We start from the raw sequence: 16,775 nt of genomic DNA on the forward strand, positions 1-16,775 counted from the left end.
AGCAAGGGGATTCAGCCCTCCCTGAGCATAAAGCGGAGCTGCCCATGGTGCAGTGCCCAAGGATGACCGAGGAATTTAGCCCAGCAATGCAGAGTTTGGTGTTTCCTTCTGCTCAATGGTTCTGCAAAAAGCTGCAAGATCTCGATGAGACCAAAATATTAATTCTGTGTTATTGCATCAAGTTTAACTAACAAGCTGTGTGAATAAATCTGCAGTCTTAGTTTCTGCCAGCACCAAGTTTCTATGGCAACAACAGCCCATCTCATCTTTAGGAATTTCATTAGCAGGGGAGGGGAACGGAATAAAAAACAAACAAACAAAAAAAACCCAGCCCAAATCAAAAAAGACTTGTCAAATTAAGAACAGCATCTCCCTCCCCCACCTCTTTCTTTAGGAAATGTCCACTTTTTTTATTGTTTGTAAAGATGTTTTATTAAATTCTACTCATTGTCTTAGACAATACAAACAAAAAAGCCCTGAACAAACAGCAATGCTTTTGTCCATCCAAATCAGAGAGGGAGAGAGATCATAAACACGCAGACCGGAGATGCATTGGAGGAGTGAACATGGCTGTTGCAGTGCATCCAGCATCCAGATGAGCCCTTTGTGTATGCACACACACAGCTCAGCACTGACACCTCTCCTGACATTTGGCAATGGGAAAGAGAGCTGGGAATGAGGCACCTCTTGCTTTGATCGTACTGGAGGGGCCAGGTGGATATAAACGCTATGGGAGGGAGAGATGATGTTTGGGAAGTTATAAAGGAGCATTATCTGTTTGTCTATGTGTATGTTTCTGCTTACAGAGCCTTAGTGTTCAATATTCCTGACGTGAGAATCGAGTTTGGATTTATAAAGCATGGCTGTGCCTTCCCCTCCTCTCACCTTGGGTTGCCCTATACTCTTGTGACAAATAAAATAAACACAATTAAAAAAGACAATTGAATCAAATTGTTTTAGAAAAAAATGCCATGTGAACACAAACAAAAGAAAAAAAGGAAGGAAAAAAGGAAGGAAGCAATGCATAGCCTCTGCAGGGGAAACCTCTGCTGTGCAAACTAGATTGGTGTTTACATTGTCCCACCAACCTCTCCTTTATTGCCACCTGTAAGCAACAGGAGGGAGGACTGCAGAGCTCTTGCAATGCTCATGTTGGCTCACTTAAGAGGCTAAAAAGCCCTGCCCTTAATACAGAGAACATCAGGGGCTCAGCTTATCCCTGGTCCCTCTGGAGCCACACTGCAATGAGATGTGGTGAGCCCCAGCCCCACATGCAGCACAGGAAAGATGCTGATTGCTGGCACATCTGGTTGCTTGTACCTCATCTGCAGAGGCTGGAGGGGACACGAATGGGAAATGATGGACTGGAGGGAAGAGTTAGCTAACGGCAGAGTGGGGAGGGTGCAGAAAAAGGGGATTATGCTGAGAGCTTGAGGAAAGATTTCAGGGCAGGGAGGACATGGTCTAGGCCAATGTTTGTTCTTATTGCTCACCTGGAGTAGGCATCGCCACAGGAGCAAAATGTGCTGCTACAGCCTGTACTGCTACAAAGCAAGCAGCAGCTAGAGAAGCCTTTATGAACCCTTTCTCTTGACTCACATGTACACCAAATTCAATGGGAAAAATCCCATACAAATGAAATGAAAAAAAGGATTTAAAGTGTTCTGCTTCTCCTGTCATTTTCACCTGTGACCAGATGCCAGTCAGGAAACCCCCGAAGACTCCATTATCTCAGAAATACTGACTGTAATGCCTTTTTTACCTCAGTTTTACAACCAGCATTTCTGCTGACATCAGTGAAGCAATCTCTCAATTATGTCAGTGTAAGTGGATGGAGAAACATGCCTGCCATTAACAAGCATCCACACTTACATTATTTTTCCCACTTTGCCTAGAAATGGCCAATCAAGACTTTTACAATCACAATTCACTCCACACTCCCTGGTGAGCTATATAATTCATCCAGTCAGAGACGGTATCACAAAACATTGCTAACATATCAAATCACAACATGAATTTTGTATAGTGAATTACAACTATTCACAAAAGGCTGTTAGTGAACAATCTCCAGCCCAATTTCATTATTCATGGAAGAATTTTATAAGCAACTCTGAATAACAAATAAATCTGAGAGTTTTGTGAACCATCCAGAACCAATTCAGGAGCTAGGAAGGGAAGCAATATTTGTGGAATAAATTATTTGCTGTGAAATTGGTTGGATGGTTCTTTCCAGCTTACCCTTGGGGGCTACTAGCTTGATACTTAAAAATCAACTAATGCATATTCCAAAAAAAGGGAACAACTGTATTTATTCAACTGTATCAGTTAAGAATGCAGAGTGATAGAAGTAAGCCAGCTCTTTACTCAGAACTTGCCCACCAGTAAAGAGATGAGTTCTGGGGAAAGGCATTTTCTTTTTGATTTGTTTGCTAGCTGTCCTTCTGGATGATTTATGTTTTCTCATGTCCACAGCAAAATCCAGGTAGTTTTGAACAGAATGTCTGCCTTCCAGCTTTTATCATAACCATCAATTCCTGCACCCTTTTTCCCCCTCTGTACTCTTTCCTGAGAGTCTGCAGAAAGGCACTCTACAGTGGAAGAACCAGCAGGGAATAAGTATTGAAAGTGCCTTACTTTTCCAGCCGTACTCTAACATACTAAACTGAAAACATCCTCTCCTTTACCAAGGAGGATACTCATTGTGTTACTTGCCTTGGACAGAAGTTGCTGGTGCAAAGAAGGTGTCACACCATTTGGATGAGAGAGTGTTATTTGATGAGCCTTTCTAAAAGAACTTATGCATGGCTCTATTATTAAAAATAAGAAAGACTTCCATGGCCATAGCTACAGCGTTAGGCTAAAGAACAGAAAAATACTTTATTGAAGCGCATTCCGGTCAAACCATTCTTGCTCTGAAAGGGATGTAGTGGGTGGTTTTAGTTTTAGATTTCTGTTGAGCAGCCAGATCCCCTTTGTACCCTTGATTCATCCTTGTTACGTGATTCATCCTAATTGCATTCGTTAGTATTGTTGCAGATACTGTACAAAATGTTCAAAGAGAGCTGGCTGGGGAGCTGGAGTGGCTGGCATCCTTAATGCAGGAAGACTAGTGCCTCTTTTCTCTTGGTGCTGTAAGACAGAATCCTAGTGCTATTTTAATGTTGTTTTTCATTACACAAGTTTCCTGTGCCCACCAACGAGAAAAACATTAGCAGCAATTAGATAACTTGGATCAGCTGCACTCAGGGTTTTGGATCCACCCTACATTTCAACACCCGAAGAACCACATAGCGCAAGGATATGTTATGAATGATGAGGATGTTTCCCATTAGGGAAAGTGCTTTCCATTGTTATTGCAGACACTCCCCTATTGTCTACATGTCCACCAGGCATTTTGCAGAATTCTTTTCTGAAGACCAGTCCCGCATTCAAGCAATTTTCATAAAACCACCCACTCTTGCACTAGCTTTCTGGGAGAAAGCTCATGCTGCAGGACTTCCATGTGCTTTTGAAGGATTTGGTACTCAGGTTGCTGACCCTGTTTGAACACCTTTCTTTGGAGACAGACTGAGAATTCAGGTACACAGAAACAAACAACAACAGCAAACAACAACAAATCAGGGAACTTCACATGCTTTGGTACTTTCTTTGGAACACTTAAAGCTGCACTAGTACTTCAACCTTGTTCAAAAAGGAGGATGAAGCTAAGTCACTCCTCTGATTCTTGTATGAACTCACAACATAGGTCAAAGTCGCGTATGCTGACCTCCATCTTCTCCGTGGTCTCTGCCATCTGCTGTGCTCATCCTCAGGGGAAAAAATCCATAGAACAAGATAGGGATGAAACCTGAAAAGGTGGTACAAATATGGCTCATACGTAAACATATGTATATGTTTGGTATGTGAACTGGTAGTGACATAGCCCACAGCCTTAACAGGAAGCAAGGTTGTAAAAAAAAAAAAAAAAAAGAATTTCATCTGTTTTACAAAGCAGTTTTTAAAAAAATTAGAAGACAAACCATTGTATAGGCTTTTTCTGTTAAGGCCTAGTTACAACATGGCAACTTCTCCCATATTGCCACCATTTCACCATGTAGCTCTCAACCAAGATGTCTTCTCTTCTTCTTTGTCCATGGACACATGCCTGCATGTTTTCTCTATTCCTTGTATGCCCTTTGCCTGGCTGTATGTATGTGTTTACAGGGTTCAGCATCTCTAATAAACATCTCTGAAGCCTGCTTTTACTGAGAGAAAAAATGACGTGATCAGGCAACAGATTTAGCTGAGCTCAGAACAGTACTAAACTAAAAAACTAAACACCATTTTATAGCTCTCTTTGAAACATTATAAGGCAAGTAGGAAAAAAAAAGAAAAAGAAAAAGAAATGACAATGCATAGATGCTGCTGGATAAATCTTGCCCATTTGCTGTGTTTTCTCCCTTCCCCCATGGATTTCACACATCACTCCATTGCGAGCTGTTATTATTACGTAAAACTGTCTCTGATACTTTGGAAGGCAGTTTCCCTCCTGTCTGTAAGAAAAGAGAGAATACGGTAGGAATCTAATTATGAACACTCAAAAAAAAAAAAAAAAGACTAGTTGATTTGCACTTAGCCCTTTTGACAGAAAACAACTGAAAAGTATTCTTGAGATGTAATTATTATTATCAGTCACTCTTCATGGTGACAACAAATGATTATTTTAAAAAAGCGTAGAAACAGAATTAACTCTTTCCTTAGACATTGTCTCTTTGGAGTGGCAGTCAGCTATTGTCGCAGATCAGAATATCAGTTGTGGAGCTCCTGACTTTTGATTATTCTATTTTTTTTCTTTTTTCTCTGCCATTAGAGTATCCTGCACCGAACTGAGCGTGTGGTTTTCAACAGTGACTAGTGATTTGGAATCCCTTCACTTCTGCAGGTTAGCTTGGTGGCTTCCAGATTCCAGAATGAGGTTGCTCAGGTGTTCTTTTTTGTTTGTTTGTTTTAAGCAATCAGGCCTTTTATAGATACTTCAGAAACAGGTGCCAACTTCTGGCAAGACCCTTGGCTTCAAAGTAAAATACTTCACTGAAATTTTGACACAGATGTGTGTTTCTGGCATTAAACATGCCATGTCCTGGAGTCAGCCAGTCTCACCTTAGGTAAGTGCTGTGGCAGTCACGTCAGGACCTTGGCCACTTCAGGCTTTTAGTAGGGCCAGAGATTCAGCACTGCTCCACTACCAGTCAGGGACTACTGTTACCTCCTCTGTACCCCATGAGCCCAAGTCCCATCCTGACCTGCAATGTCTACCCTGGTATTTGTGGTGTCCCTCAGCCCTAGAAGGTCCCAGATTCCCTGGGGCTGAGACCTGATTCAATATCCATGCCTGGAAGGAAACGTTGCATTCAGGAAATGGTGAAACAACACAGAGAGGAAATATTTCATGAGAGAAAACAAACAAACAAACAAACAAACAAAACCACCACCAAACCAAGTAGGCCAAACCAACAGGAGTCTGATCATTACCTTCCAGGCCCTCAATGGATGAAGCCTTGGCTGGTGCTTGTTGCTCTCCTGGGATGCTGATCCAGCTGTAGGACAGTGAAAGCAAGTGAGGGTGGAAGGAGAGGCCAGAGGTGGAAGACCACTCACCCCCTGGTATTTAACACTCATTCCTGTAGGCAGCGAGAAAGACTGAAGTGTGAATGTTAAAACGTGGCCTAGGGCACTGGTATAATATATGGCTTTCCTTGCATGTCTGTGTTTTAAGACAGGCACAGATTTAGCTGGATGGTAGGGGGGGCTGTAGCCCCTCTTTTGGGACTTCTCGCTGCAGCATTCAGCTAGCTCATCCCCTTCAGTGCTGTGGCTCTGAGCAGCCCTGTAACCATGTGATGGGTGAGGTGTACTTCAGCACTGTTAACCCAGAGTTGCCCACGTAAGTATTTCTTTAAGCACCAAGGCAAACGTGTGCAATTGAGCACACATATTTGTTCCATATTTAAGAGCTCACAACTTTTGATAATAGGGAAAAAATCTTCCAAGGACATTTGAATGGAGAAGGAAACGGAGCATGGAGGAACCAAGTGCTTCATCTTCATCCCTACCCCAGCCAGGCCAGTAGCAAGCTGGGAACAAAACCCCAGTCCCCTCATCTTCCCCACAGCCCCTGGACCAACCCTTTTGGGATGGCAGTGCAGCCTGGGCAGGTATTCCCCATGGCCACATGCTGGCACAAGGCATCACCCTCAGCAGTGCACAGGGATGTGGTGGCCACTGGGAGGAAATGCAGCAGCGTGGGGAAAGAATGTGGCAATCAATAAGCACATGATTCTTAATCAGTTCAATACGTGGCCAGTGTCTGTAGGAAATCTGTTTGCAATCATTCCGTATTAAAGACGAATGACAGGCTGTTTTCCAGGCATAAACCTCTGTCCTTCTTCTCTAGAATGCCAAGACAATTATGTGTGGCATTATTATTTTTTCCCTCACTTTTTCCTTTTCTCAAAGGATTCTCCCACACACATGGAAACTCCTCATTTCTAACTCATTTACAGTGGCAGGAGTTAATAAATAGAGTGTTGCACTACTAAATAACAAAAAACTCAAATGCAGGGAGGAGAGGAGCGCCTCCCCACTGCTCAGCAATGCTTTGATTGAGGCCAAAAAGAAAAGGCAGGGAAAATTGCAGTTTCAAAGCAGACTTGTCTGTCATTATCTTGCCCCTTTTTCCTTAGTGTTATGGCAAAGCGCATTATGCATCTATAGAGCTTCCCAGGCCCTGCACATGGTGTGAGGTGGGGAGCAGAGAGCACTAAAGGTGACATATTTAGCACCAAAAGATGAGCAAGAAAGGAAGAAATGCCATAGGTATTTCATTTGTTTAAGGGGTTGCTCTGAGGCTGGCTTGAAATACTTCTGAGAAGTCAGGAGTACACTGGCTTGTCCCGTTGGCAAGTACATGTTAGATCCTTGTCAATAGATCCCTGTCACCTATTGGAGTCACTATCAGTCATGGAGACTTTGAACACTCAGATCTGTGAATTTAGCTTCCATTTGCAGCCCCTGGAGGGTCCTCAGACTGCTCAGAAATTCCTGTTTTTCACTGTCCTCTCTTCAAGGCAAAGCAGTGTAAAAATCTGTGAATCCAGAAAGTTAACATGCCGAAAAAGGACCAGATGCTTCCCCCAAGGCCCAAAAGGATACCACAACCAAAGGCAGCCATCTCCTGCTAAAGGAAAAGGATGTTAAGAGATGGGTCTTGATACCTGCTGGGTCTCAGCTGTACTAAGGGTTTGGCACACTAGCTTAGAAAGTGGACAGAAGGACCCTCACACCTCTGATTTTCTTACGCTTTCTGTCTTCGCCAATCTCCACAGCAGCTCTGTCCCTCCTAAGGAGGATGTTTTCAAAGTTCTTGATTCCTAGGGAGATAATCTAGACAAGCGGCACAGGGCACCAAAGATGGCATTAAGAGGATTGCCACATAAACAGCACTTCTTGTGTCCCTGAGATACGCTATCACAACTCTCAGGCAAAGGCCAGATTCTGGTCTTTCCACTTGGAAGAGAAAAAGACTTCACCAAAGCTCCTGTTATAGGCACTGAAACAGTTAAAAACAAATGTCTAACACCCTATCCCAAATGCCGATTATGCTTGTTGGCACTAAGCTGAGCTGCATTGGCCATTATGTAATTGGTCAGAACAAGAGCTTTGCCCAGGAATAAACACTTGTTTGCTTAATTCCCATTCTTAGACTCAGGGGACCCTCCTGGTGGGTGCTTAAGAGGCTATTTATTGTTGGGGCTGAATAGAGCCATCAGGACTTGGCCCTAGACAAAACAATCTATGGTAATCACACCTGGCTTTGCAGAGTAAATTTGAGACTGAAATGAACCATGATTGTATGAGTAATTGAGAAATGGGCAGATAGACTTTTGATAGGAGGTATTATTTTTCTCTTGTTTTAAGAGTGGGAAGGACACATCATCTCAACCAGATTATATTTATGTCCTGAGAAATGTACATATATAATTGCACTACAGCCACAACAGATTCTTTCTACCTCCAGCAATTTCATTGCAGACCTTTTTTTTTCTTTTTTTTTTTTTTTCCTCCTGGTTTTGGTAATTGTTCCTCTTGTTTTACTTTCCTTATGCCAAATGGTGCTCTGGAAACCATTTCATAACCACTACAGATTTCTAGTGGGGGTGAGCACACCTACAGGGACGCACACCCACGGCAACCAGCAAGCACTGATCTACAAATTAGCACATAAGGGAAGATCAGCCTGAGTGTAGCAGTCTCTACTTTAGTTTCTAACGACAGTGTCCAGGAGAAATGAGCTTTTCTGGGGAGGAGTACTATCAGCATTATCCTAATTCCACTGAGGGACAACCTCTGCTATGGAAGTAAATGGTTTTGGTGTATTTTTAAGAGCTGAAACCTGCACAGGGGCCTCTGAGAGACAAAAAGTTTGGGGAGAGCAAGAGGGGCAGGACCACTGTAAACCCACCTCCCAAATACCCTTGAGTGATATGCATCAAAGACCTGGCCAAAAGAGAAATAGAGCACACTTCCTAGGGCTTCCTGAAGAATGGGTGCTCTTGTAGCCATTTCAGACTGTGCTGAGAGCAGGCAGCAGCCATTTCTTGCCTGCTCCCTCTCTTTGCTACCCCTGATACATCTGTACCCACCTGTGCAGGACAGGGAGTGTAAATCAAGTGCTGAAGCAGTGCAACAGCTCTGTATCTTCAGGGTTAGTGTTTTTTCTTTGAACAGTGCTATACACAAGGGCTGAGATTAAAGACGGGGTAACTGCATCACTCACTTCTAGCCTCCTTTTTTCCTTTAGATGTTCATTTAAATAGAGACAGAGAGCATGCGCACACAGGAAGACAAAAGCTTTTAACTTGTAATATCCTGATAGTGACAGTTATCAACATTGCTCAGGAAAAAAAAAATAATAATATGGAAATGCTACACCTGACAATACTATCATGAGCTATGAAAACAACGCTCAAATGATGGGACATGAATAATAAAGTAAAATAAAGCAGATGGATGGAGGAATAGACACACAGATAAACAGATAAATGAGGGTCTGTATCTCCAGATACAGTTAGGTAAGTAGCTCACAAAGAAACCAAAAGAAGTAAATCAAATTAATACCTTGCAGGATCCAAGTTTATATTACAAAGACCTAAAGTGAGATTTGGCACGAATTCTTCACCCTACAAAAGGTAATAAGGTCCACGTCACTCCAAGAGACATGGTTTCATTCTTCCTTCCAAGATGCATATCTTGGTACTTTCTGGGCATTATAGGCTTTTCCAGAATTGATTGGCATTGACCATCTGGGCCAGATTTTCAAAGGAATTTTGTCTCCTTTGAGACAGGGAGCAGATTGCATGTCACAGCGCTCCTGGAGGGTATTGAGATAGTTTGAAAATCTGGCCACAAGTGACTCAAGAGAAGCAGCTGGTTGCTGAGCACTTACAAATGTGATTCTAAGCCCTTGCAAAAACCTGGATCAGGCATTTGGGGGTGCATGCAATCCAGCATCATCTTTTGATTTTGTTTCCTTAGCAAACAGTCTTTTGTTGCTGCAACTGAGAAATATCTTCATTGTGTTAAGTTTTTGACATCAGTGTCTGCATGCCTACCTCTCTGTGTGTCTGTCTGGCCAGCAGCCTACTCACTGATTGCAGTCTAAGGGTCTTTTCATGCAAGATCACCCTCTACTCTCATTTCTCACCTTCATTCCAGTACAAATAATAGTGCTAATTGCAAGAAAAGCCTTTGAACTAAGTGATTTCATTCATTTATGATTCAGGGAACCTGTGCGTAGCTTAGAGTAAGGTCTAACCCCAAATAAGTTAGACTGTGTCTTTCCCCAAATCACTGGTTTACTGAAGAAGAGGGAAAATTTATATCCAGAGGGAAAATAGGAGAAGGTTATTGGAGGAGGGAGGGAGAAAGGAAGGCAAGCTAGGCACAGAACGGGCCAGCTATTTTTCCTCTTTTATTTCAAGAATCCCTGCCAATATACTAGCTGTGCCATCTGGCATCTGTGATAAATTTGACTATGTGTAATTGCAAGCTGCAGAGAATTTTAGAGAGACTGGAAATTTCTCTGTCTAGGTTCTTATGTGACCATTATCACTGTAATCGTTGAATACAGGAAAGCAAAATTTTCTTTTTTTAATACTCTCCTGGAATGAAAAGCTCTTTAGTCACTTGCTGTCTTTTTCACTTCAGTTTGTTTCATTTGAACAGCAAAGCAAAGGTGATGTTAGTTCTCTCCCCATCCTCCATGAATATTTCATGTAATTTTAAAACTATAATTTTAGAGAGAGAGAGAACATAAAATTAATCTATTTCTAAACAAATTCCCAGCATAGATTTGTAAATGAGGGGAGAATTTTAAACTTCTAATTTACATTTTAGCTTTTCTCCATTTCTTCTGCTTCATGTTTTCTTTTCACATTTCATTTTGAGAGATGAACCTCCATCAGTCATTTTCAATTCCATTTCTAGCTATTTAAGCTACTTTCTGATTTTCCTGTATTATTTTTACATTTTTTGGAGTACAAAACTTCACTCTGTCAGTGAAGTAAGGCTGAAGCAGAGAACAAGTATTCAAAAGAGGCCTCGCCAAGTCCTTTTCTATATGTACCCATCTCATTGGCTGACATTTTTTCCTTCCTAGAATTTGTGTTTAACCAGACAAAAGGGAAAGACTTCATTTATCATTAGGTCAGGAGGCAGATGGGGTACCATCTAGGGATTCCTGTGCCTTAGAGAAGACCTGGTCCTCAGACAGCTCTTGCACTCTTTCCAGCTACTGGCGGATGCTAAAATTTATGTTGTTTGGCCATGACACCTATGGGATCATGCACCAGCTCTGTGCACTTAGAGCACACTCTGCTCAGGTCATGCCTCTCCCCATCCCAACACACCTCTCTGCACTGGAGTTAAGCGGATAGCAGTGAGCATATTAGTTCTGCACCACCGGCCAGTCTCTGCCGTGCCAGAAAATTTATCATCAAATCAGCTCTGGATGCCTTCCAGGTCTTGCGGGCAAAGGGGCAGGACACCAGGGAGGCTGTGGCATCCCAGGACACAACACACAGACAAGTGGGGTGTGCTGCTTGATGAGCAAAGAGAAAGCATTTGTACTGTTCTGCCGACCCCTTTCCCTTTACAATTCCCTCCCCGAATTACAGAAACTCAGGGAGGTGGGGGCGTTGCTGTGTCACACAGTCCATTTGCTTCTTCTGAGCAAAACTAACTGTGGTCTCTAGCCTGCAAGTGCATTTGCTCATGTTTAGCTGTACAGCCCTCGGGGTTCCCACCGACCTCAGCACAGAGCAGGATTCTGAGGCTACAGCGTAGGCATGGACCAGAGACATTAGAAAATAGAAAATTTAGTCTGAACATCCAGAGGGATACCCATGAGTGAAACTAAGAGTGAGAGACGCAGAAGCTGAGTGTAGACTGAAGTAACAGCGGGGAAAGAACAAGTAAACATACGTACTGCAAATAATAAGATATCCAGGGAGGAGGAGTGGGGTAGCAACAGGTCCCTAACCTTCTGGCTGTAGCTGTGCCAGAATTATTATTGTGCCAGCAGATCACAGCCGAGCACTCACCTCTGCCTGCTAAGCATTCATCTGGTTGCTCTTTGGCTTTTTTTCAGTGAAGGGAGCTGAGGTGCTTTAAATAGTAGATTGCTGCTAGCTTAATTTGTTTTGATTGAGGGTCATTAAGGAGTGACCACACCAGAAGCTCAGCCATAGCCAAAGGCCAGCGAGGACCAGGTGGCAGATGGTGGGGACACTTTCCTTTCCAGCCTTCACAGTTGGTGCAGGCAGACCTGCATCCACGTCAGTCTCAACCGCTCAGTGAGGTGGTTCAGGTCCAGGGCCCCAGATACTCAAACCCTTCACTTAATATCTTAATAGATCATCCCTTCTCTGTTTCCTCAGTGTTAACATGCAGAGAAATAAAAAACAAACATCTTACTATAAAAATAATTTGTGTGATAGAGAGAGAAAACCCTGCGCAGGAGGGAGGGATACATTTTCCAGGGATGCGAAGGCTGTGTTGTGAGCAGTGAAGAAGGTGAACGAGGAAGGAAACTCGATGGGGTGTGCCAGGCAGGGTGGAGTAAGCAAAGCAGCAGCTTTGCACGTGCACATACCAGGTTTGACTTTGATTCCGGTGCTGCAACTGACTGTGGATGCCAGCACGGCTGGGTAATGCGAAAGCAGCTGCCACCTTCAGCTGTGCACACCAGCCTTTTCCAGTGAGCCAAAGAAAATGGGCAGTAATTGTGCAGAGCTCACCACAAACTGGTGGGTGAGGTCTGCAGCTGTACCTGCTGCTCCCTCAAAGGCCAGTGGACACAGGCAACACAGGAATCACCCAGGTCTGGGGCTGCATTTGTGAAGGCCTGTGCTAAATGTGAGCATAGCCCCTTCCTGAAGTCTCACAGCAAACCCTTAGCCTTGGGAAACACACTCAGAAATCATCGCATAACTTCAGTGAGGGAAAAGTCAGTATCTAGTTCAAACAATGTCACTGTCTCCCCACTGATAAAGGAGGCAGAAGTCAGGACTGGTTTAACAACCTCCTCTCTCAGAAGTTCCCAACCATCACATTTCAAGGGTTGCTCCTTTGATCTTGGTAGAACTAGAAAATATGTTTTTCCTTTTTCTTTCCCTTTTCTTCTTTTATTTTAATTCTACTGGCATGCCCTGGCACAATACCTAACCCTGCCTAGCTCAAAAGGCTTCTGCTACTCTGAATTGTTTTTGTTTCTAGCTAGTCTCTAATAATTCAGGTCTTACAGGAGGAGGAAGGGAAGGAGAGGAAGTGAAAGTCATCGGTTTGGGCATCTCAGTAAGTGAAAATGAGAAACCTGAGAGGGAAAAAGAAATTGGTGCAGTTTGTAATTGTTTCTGTTCTTCAGTCACTCAGGAAATAAATTGCTGTAGGAAAAGAAAATGGGTCTTTGAACATCCAAAGCAGAAGAGAGCCAATAAATGCACTGCATCTCCTTGAAACCCAGCCCCTTTTTCGCAACCCATTTCCACTCCTCATTAGTTCAGATAACTCTTGTAACGCTAATTCATTAGGCTCTTCCAGGATTATTTCCCTTCAAACAGCTGCTGAGAAAATAGAAATAATCTTCTTGTCGCTGATTGAGCCTGTGATTGCGAGTGCCAACAACGCGTCTGCTGCAGGCGCCGTGGGGAGGTGCCAGGTCTCAGCCCAGGGTGGCTGCTTGATATTCAGGAGAACAGAGGGAATGAGGGCAGGAGACCTGATCTGAGCGGAGTTTTATGGATTGTATTTATTCCATCTGTAATTGGCAGCTGTGATCGAAGGGGGAATCCATCTTTGACTGAAAGCAGAGTCTCTCCTGACAGTAATGGGAATTTGGTTCTCTTGGAGTGAGGTTCGAATGGGTCCTAGGCAGTGGGGATTTTTTCTTCCCCCTCCCCTCCTTCGCCATTGTCTCACACCTGAAATAACTGTGGGTATCATTTTGCTGCCTGGATGATGGCTATTTCCCAATGGCAATTTCAGTCCCTCTGTGTCCCAAGGGAGGTTTTGGTCCGAGGCAGGCATCTCATCTGCAGTCAGGGTGAGCTTGGTGTTCTCCATCCATCCACCTTCAAACTGGTGACCTTGGTTAATGCAAATGGGGAGGGGAGAAAGGATTGAAGATGACGCTTTTAAAGCCTTTTTCTTTCTTCTTTTTCCAAAGACTTGAAAGCAGAATCAAAAGCCTTTCCTGTAATCATAGAATCATAGGATGGTTTGGGTCAGAAGGGACATTAAAGATCATCTAATTCCGACCCCCCTGCCATGGGGGTAATCCAGCATCTAGCAGTGATAGTGGTCTGAGCTGCACTAGGTTCCTTACCCAGAAAAGGGGGTAGAGAAAAACCTAACTACTTTTTGCTGCAGTCTATCCCTGGCCCATACAGAAAGCCCCCAGTCCTAGAAGCAACACAGAAGAAATGAAGTGACATTTATACATATAAAGGTCCTTTTGAATTCGATGTAGCACGGACCATGATGGGATCCAGCCCTCAGTGGACAGTTGATGGCTAGTCTCCCCATCTGTGAAAAGTAATAATAATAATAACAATAATAATAAAGCAAAGAAGAATACAAAATCCTGTACATTAGTAGCAGTATAAATAGGTTCTTTGTACCTACAAGGTAGTGCATAAGATCCTGCCTGCTCACAAATTTCCTATTATATCTGCTGTAGAGCGCAGCCCCCAAAGGCTGCTCCATGCAGCAGCCCAGGAACTACCCTGCCTCGCTCAGGGCTGGGTCTCACAGGTGTCTAAGGACAAGGGACTTCAGCCCTTTTTCTGGGGGAAAATCATTTATCTGCAACCATTTTTCACTTTCCTACCCATCTTCTTGCCTTCTTTTTGATGAGATCATCTGAATCCAAGCAACATGTAAGATCTTGTGTCTGTGTAAATGCCAGGAGCTTTTTATTCCACACTTGCCAGCCCTTCACCGTTTTTCCGATGCATCAGTGCATTTTGTGAGAGCTGTTTCCAGCCCCTTTCTGGATTTTGCAGGACACAAGACAAATTATCAAGGATTCAAAATAGCACAAAAGGTGTCATTGGGTATTCATTAGTCAGCCAGATATTTCATTATGGTCCAGCATATCTTCTACCCATTTAAGGAATCAGAAACACACGCTCATGTTTACAACCTTTTTTCAGACACACACCAAACAACCCAATGACCGGAGGATCTTAGCCCTTGAATAAGAACCGTCCGTCCCCCATGTCCCCAGAAAGGCTAAAAATAGCCCAACGTGTGAGCTGCAATTTGATGCGAGGTTACCAGCAGCTGTGGGGATTTGCAGGAGGCAGCCGGGTAGCCTAGCAACAGGGTGCAGCTTTTTGAGGCTGGTCCAGGCAAAACGCAGAGCGGGACTCACTTTCCTTGTGCAGGGGCAGTAGCAGGATGCCCGCAAGTTCTGCCTCAATGCCCAAAGAGCAGGCTGTATCCAGGGTCATTTATACCTCCATCCTGCTGCCGGTTGTTCTCCAGGACAGAAGGACGTGCAGCTCATTCACGTGAATATGGGGGTGCTAGCAGCCCACTTCCATCTGTGGGATGGAAAGCAAGACCTGAAAGGTGTTAGGACATGGGGAGAGGGGGTTACACCTGAAGAAAAATGCCTCTGTTGTCAGAGGATCTTATAATGGTCCCTATATACTCTGTGTTAACAGGAGAGTTTGTCTCTAAGCACATCCTTCATGCACACAGAGACAAGATTCACATGATAACTAGAGGGAATCTTCTGCAATTTATGGTCTCAGCCTGCATCCTCACAGCCCGCAGGGCTTTTGCTGGAAGCTTCAGCGGTGCTTCATCAAGCCCTCGTGTCACATCCTGACAGGGCTGCCCTTTCAAACTGACTGCATGGCAACGATTCAGTGCCCCTTAAATAACATCTGGCCCTTCTTTTAAATGATCAGCTCTTCAAGCCTGCAGCAGAGGTAGCATCGCGTACCGCCTCGGCCATAAAACTGGGCAACAACAGGTGAGGTCTGCAGCCTTTTCTCTGCCACGGGCTCATGGGTGACCTTGAGTCAGCTCTTTGATCTCTCTGGCTTCCAGTTTTGCCATTTGTGAAGGAGGAACAATGATATTTACCTCCCTTCATGAGGTATTCTGCGAGTGAGGCATGAAAAACACCTATAAAAATGCAGAGCATGACTATGATTTATTTAATAGCTTTTCCACCCCTGTCCTCAGCCTCTTCATTATGAGGATTGACAACTGTGCTGAATGCAGGAGCAGACAACCCGTGGGTTTCCTGAAACGAGCCTGAGCTCCTCCTCACAGGGTGGCTTGGAGGATGCAGGGAAGAGGTCTCGGCTGGAGGGGAGTTTTCGCACGTTGGCAAAGGGATGGTTTTGATGAGGGACCTTCGTTCCCGGGTGTAATTCTGCATGCAGGAAGGCGCTGGTGGGAATGAAAAGATGTGCTGGAGCAGCTCTTGGGACTGCAAGGCACAACGCAGCACAAACCACAGCACAACTGTGCTGCAGAAGCAGGGTGGGGACATGGCCAGAGCAGCAGCGTGAGAGCGGGATGAGCCGTGACACAGCACGGGATTTCAAACCGCAGAGAGGGGTCCCTTTTCTAGGAAGATTAGACAATTTATCATTTTCACTGCCAATTAAAATAGCCTGCTGAGGAGAAGGCTTTGCTGTCAGGATCAATAAGCGGCCATCTTCCATTTCCATCCTTACTGTGATCAGTTTTAACTTCATCTAAATGCAAATCTTTTACCAGCCCAAAGTTTCAAATGAAATGCACAAGAGAAGTCCATGGACAATGTACAGGGGACTGATTCCCTGATGCCGACACTTTTAATAACACCCTACATCAGCCAATGCACTTTGGAGCTGAGTCCTAGTGAACAGGATAAGAGGTCTTTTAAACAATCTATACGCTCCTCACCAGGGACTCCCCTGCATTGATCTGTAAAGATGGGCATTTCATTTCCATAATTTGTCTCTGATAGGTTTCTCTCTGAGTTCTCCAGATGTCTTTGCAGTCAGCTGTCATCTGTATTTAATTTCTTCAACCCAGGCAGGAGAATTTGTAAAAGGCTTATATGTATGTGTGTTGTGAGGGGCTTCAGCAAGAATCTTTCAATGCAGGCTGATATTTTACTGTAAGCATTGGGTTACTTCTGGATGGACTCCTTTTCTTCACTTTGCTGATAA

General features: G+C 44.0%; 2 long non-coding RNA genes across 2 annotated transcripts in view; one reads left to right on the forward strand and one right to left on the reverse strand.

The window, feature by feature from the left end:
• The window catches only part of LOC310881402, a 133,844-nt gene that overhangs the window by 57,938 nt on the left and 59,131 nt on the right, over positions 1–16,775 (forward strand). The gene's annotated exons all lie outside the window — the stretch shown is intronic.
• Positions 733–12,237, reverse strand: LOC310881636. The gene is made up of 4 exons (XR_014572481.1): positions 11,640–12,237; positions 9,157–9,218; positions 5,512–5,576; positions 733–3,847 (listed from the first exon to the last, which is right to left on the reverse strand). It is a non-coding gene; the product is annotated as an uncharacterized lncRNA (long non-coding RNA).

The sequence above is a fragment of the Anser anser genome, assembly GCF_964211835.1.
Source record: "Anser anser genome assembly, chromosome: 14".
Taxonomy (NCBI): Eukaryota; Metazoa; Chordata; class Aves; order Anseriformes; family Anatidae; genus Anser; species Anser anser.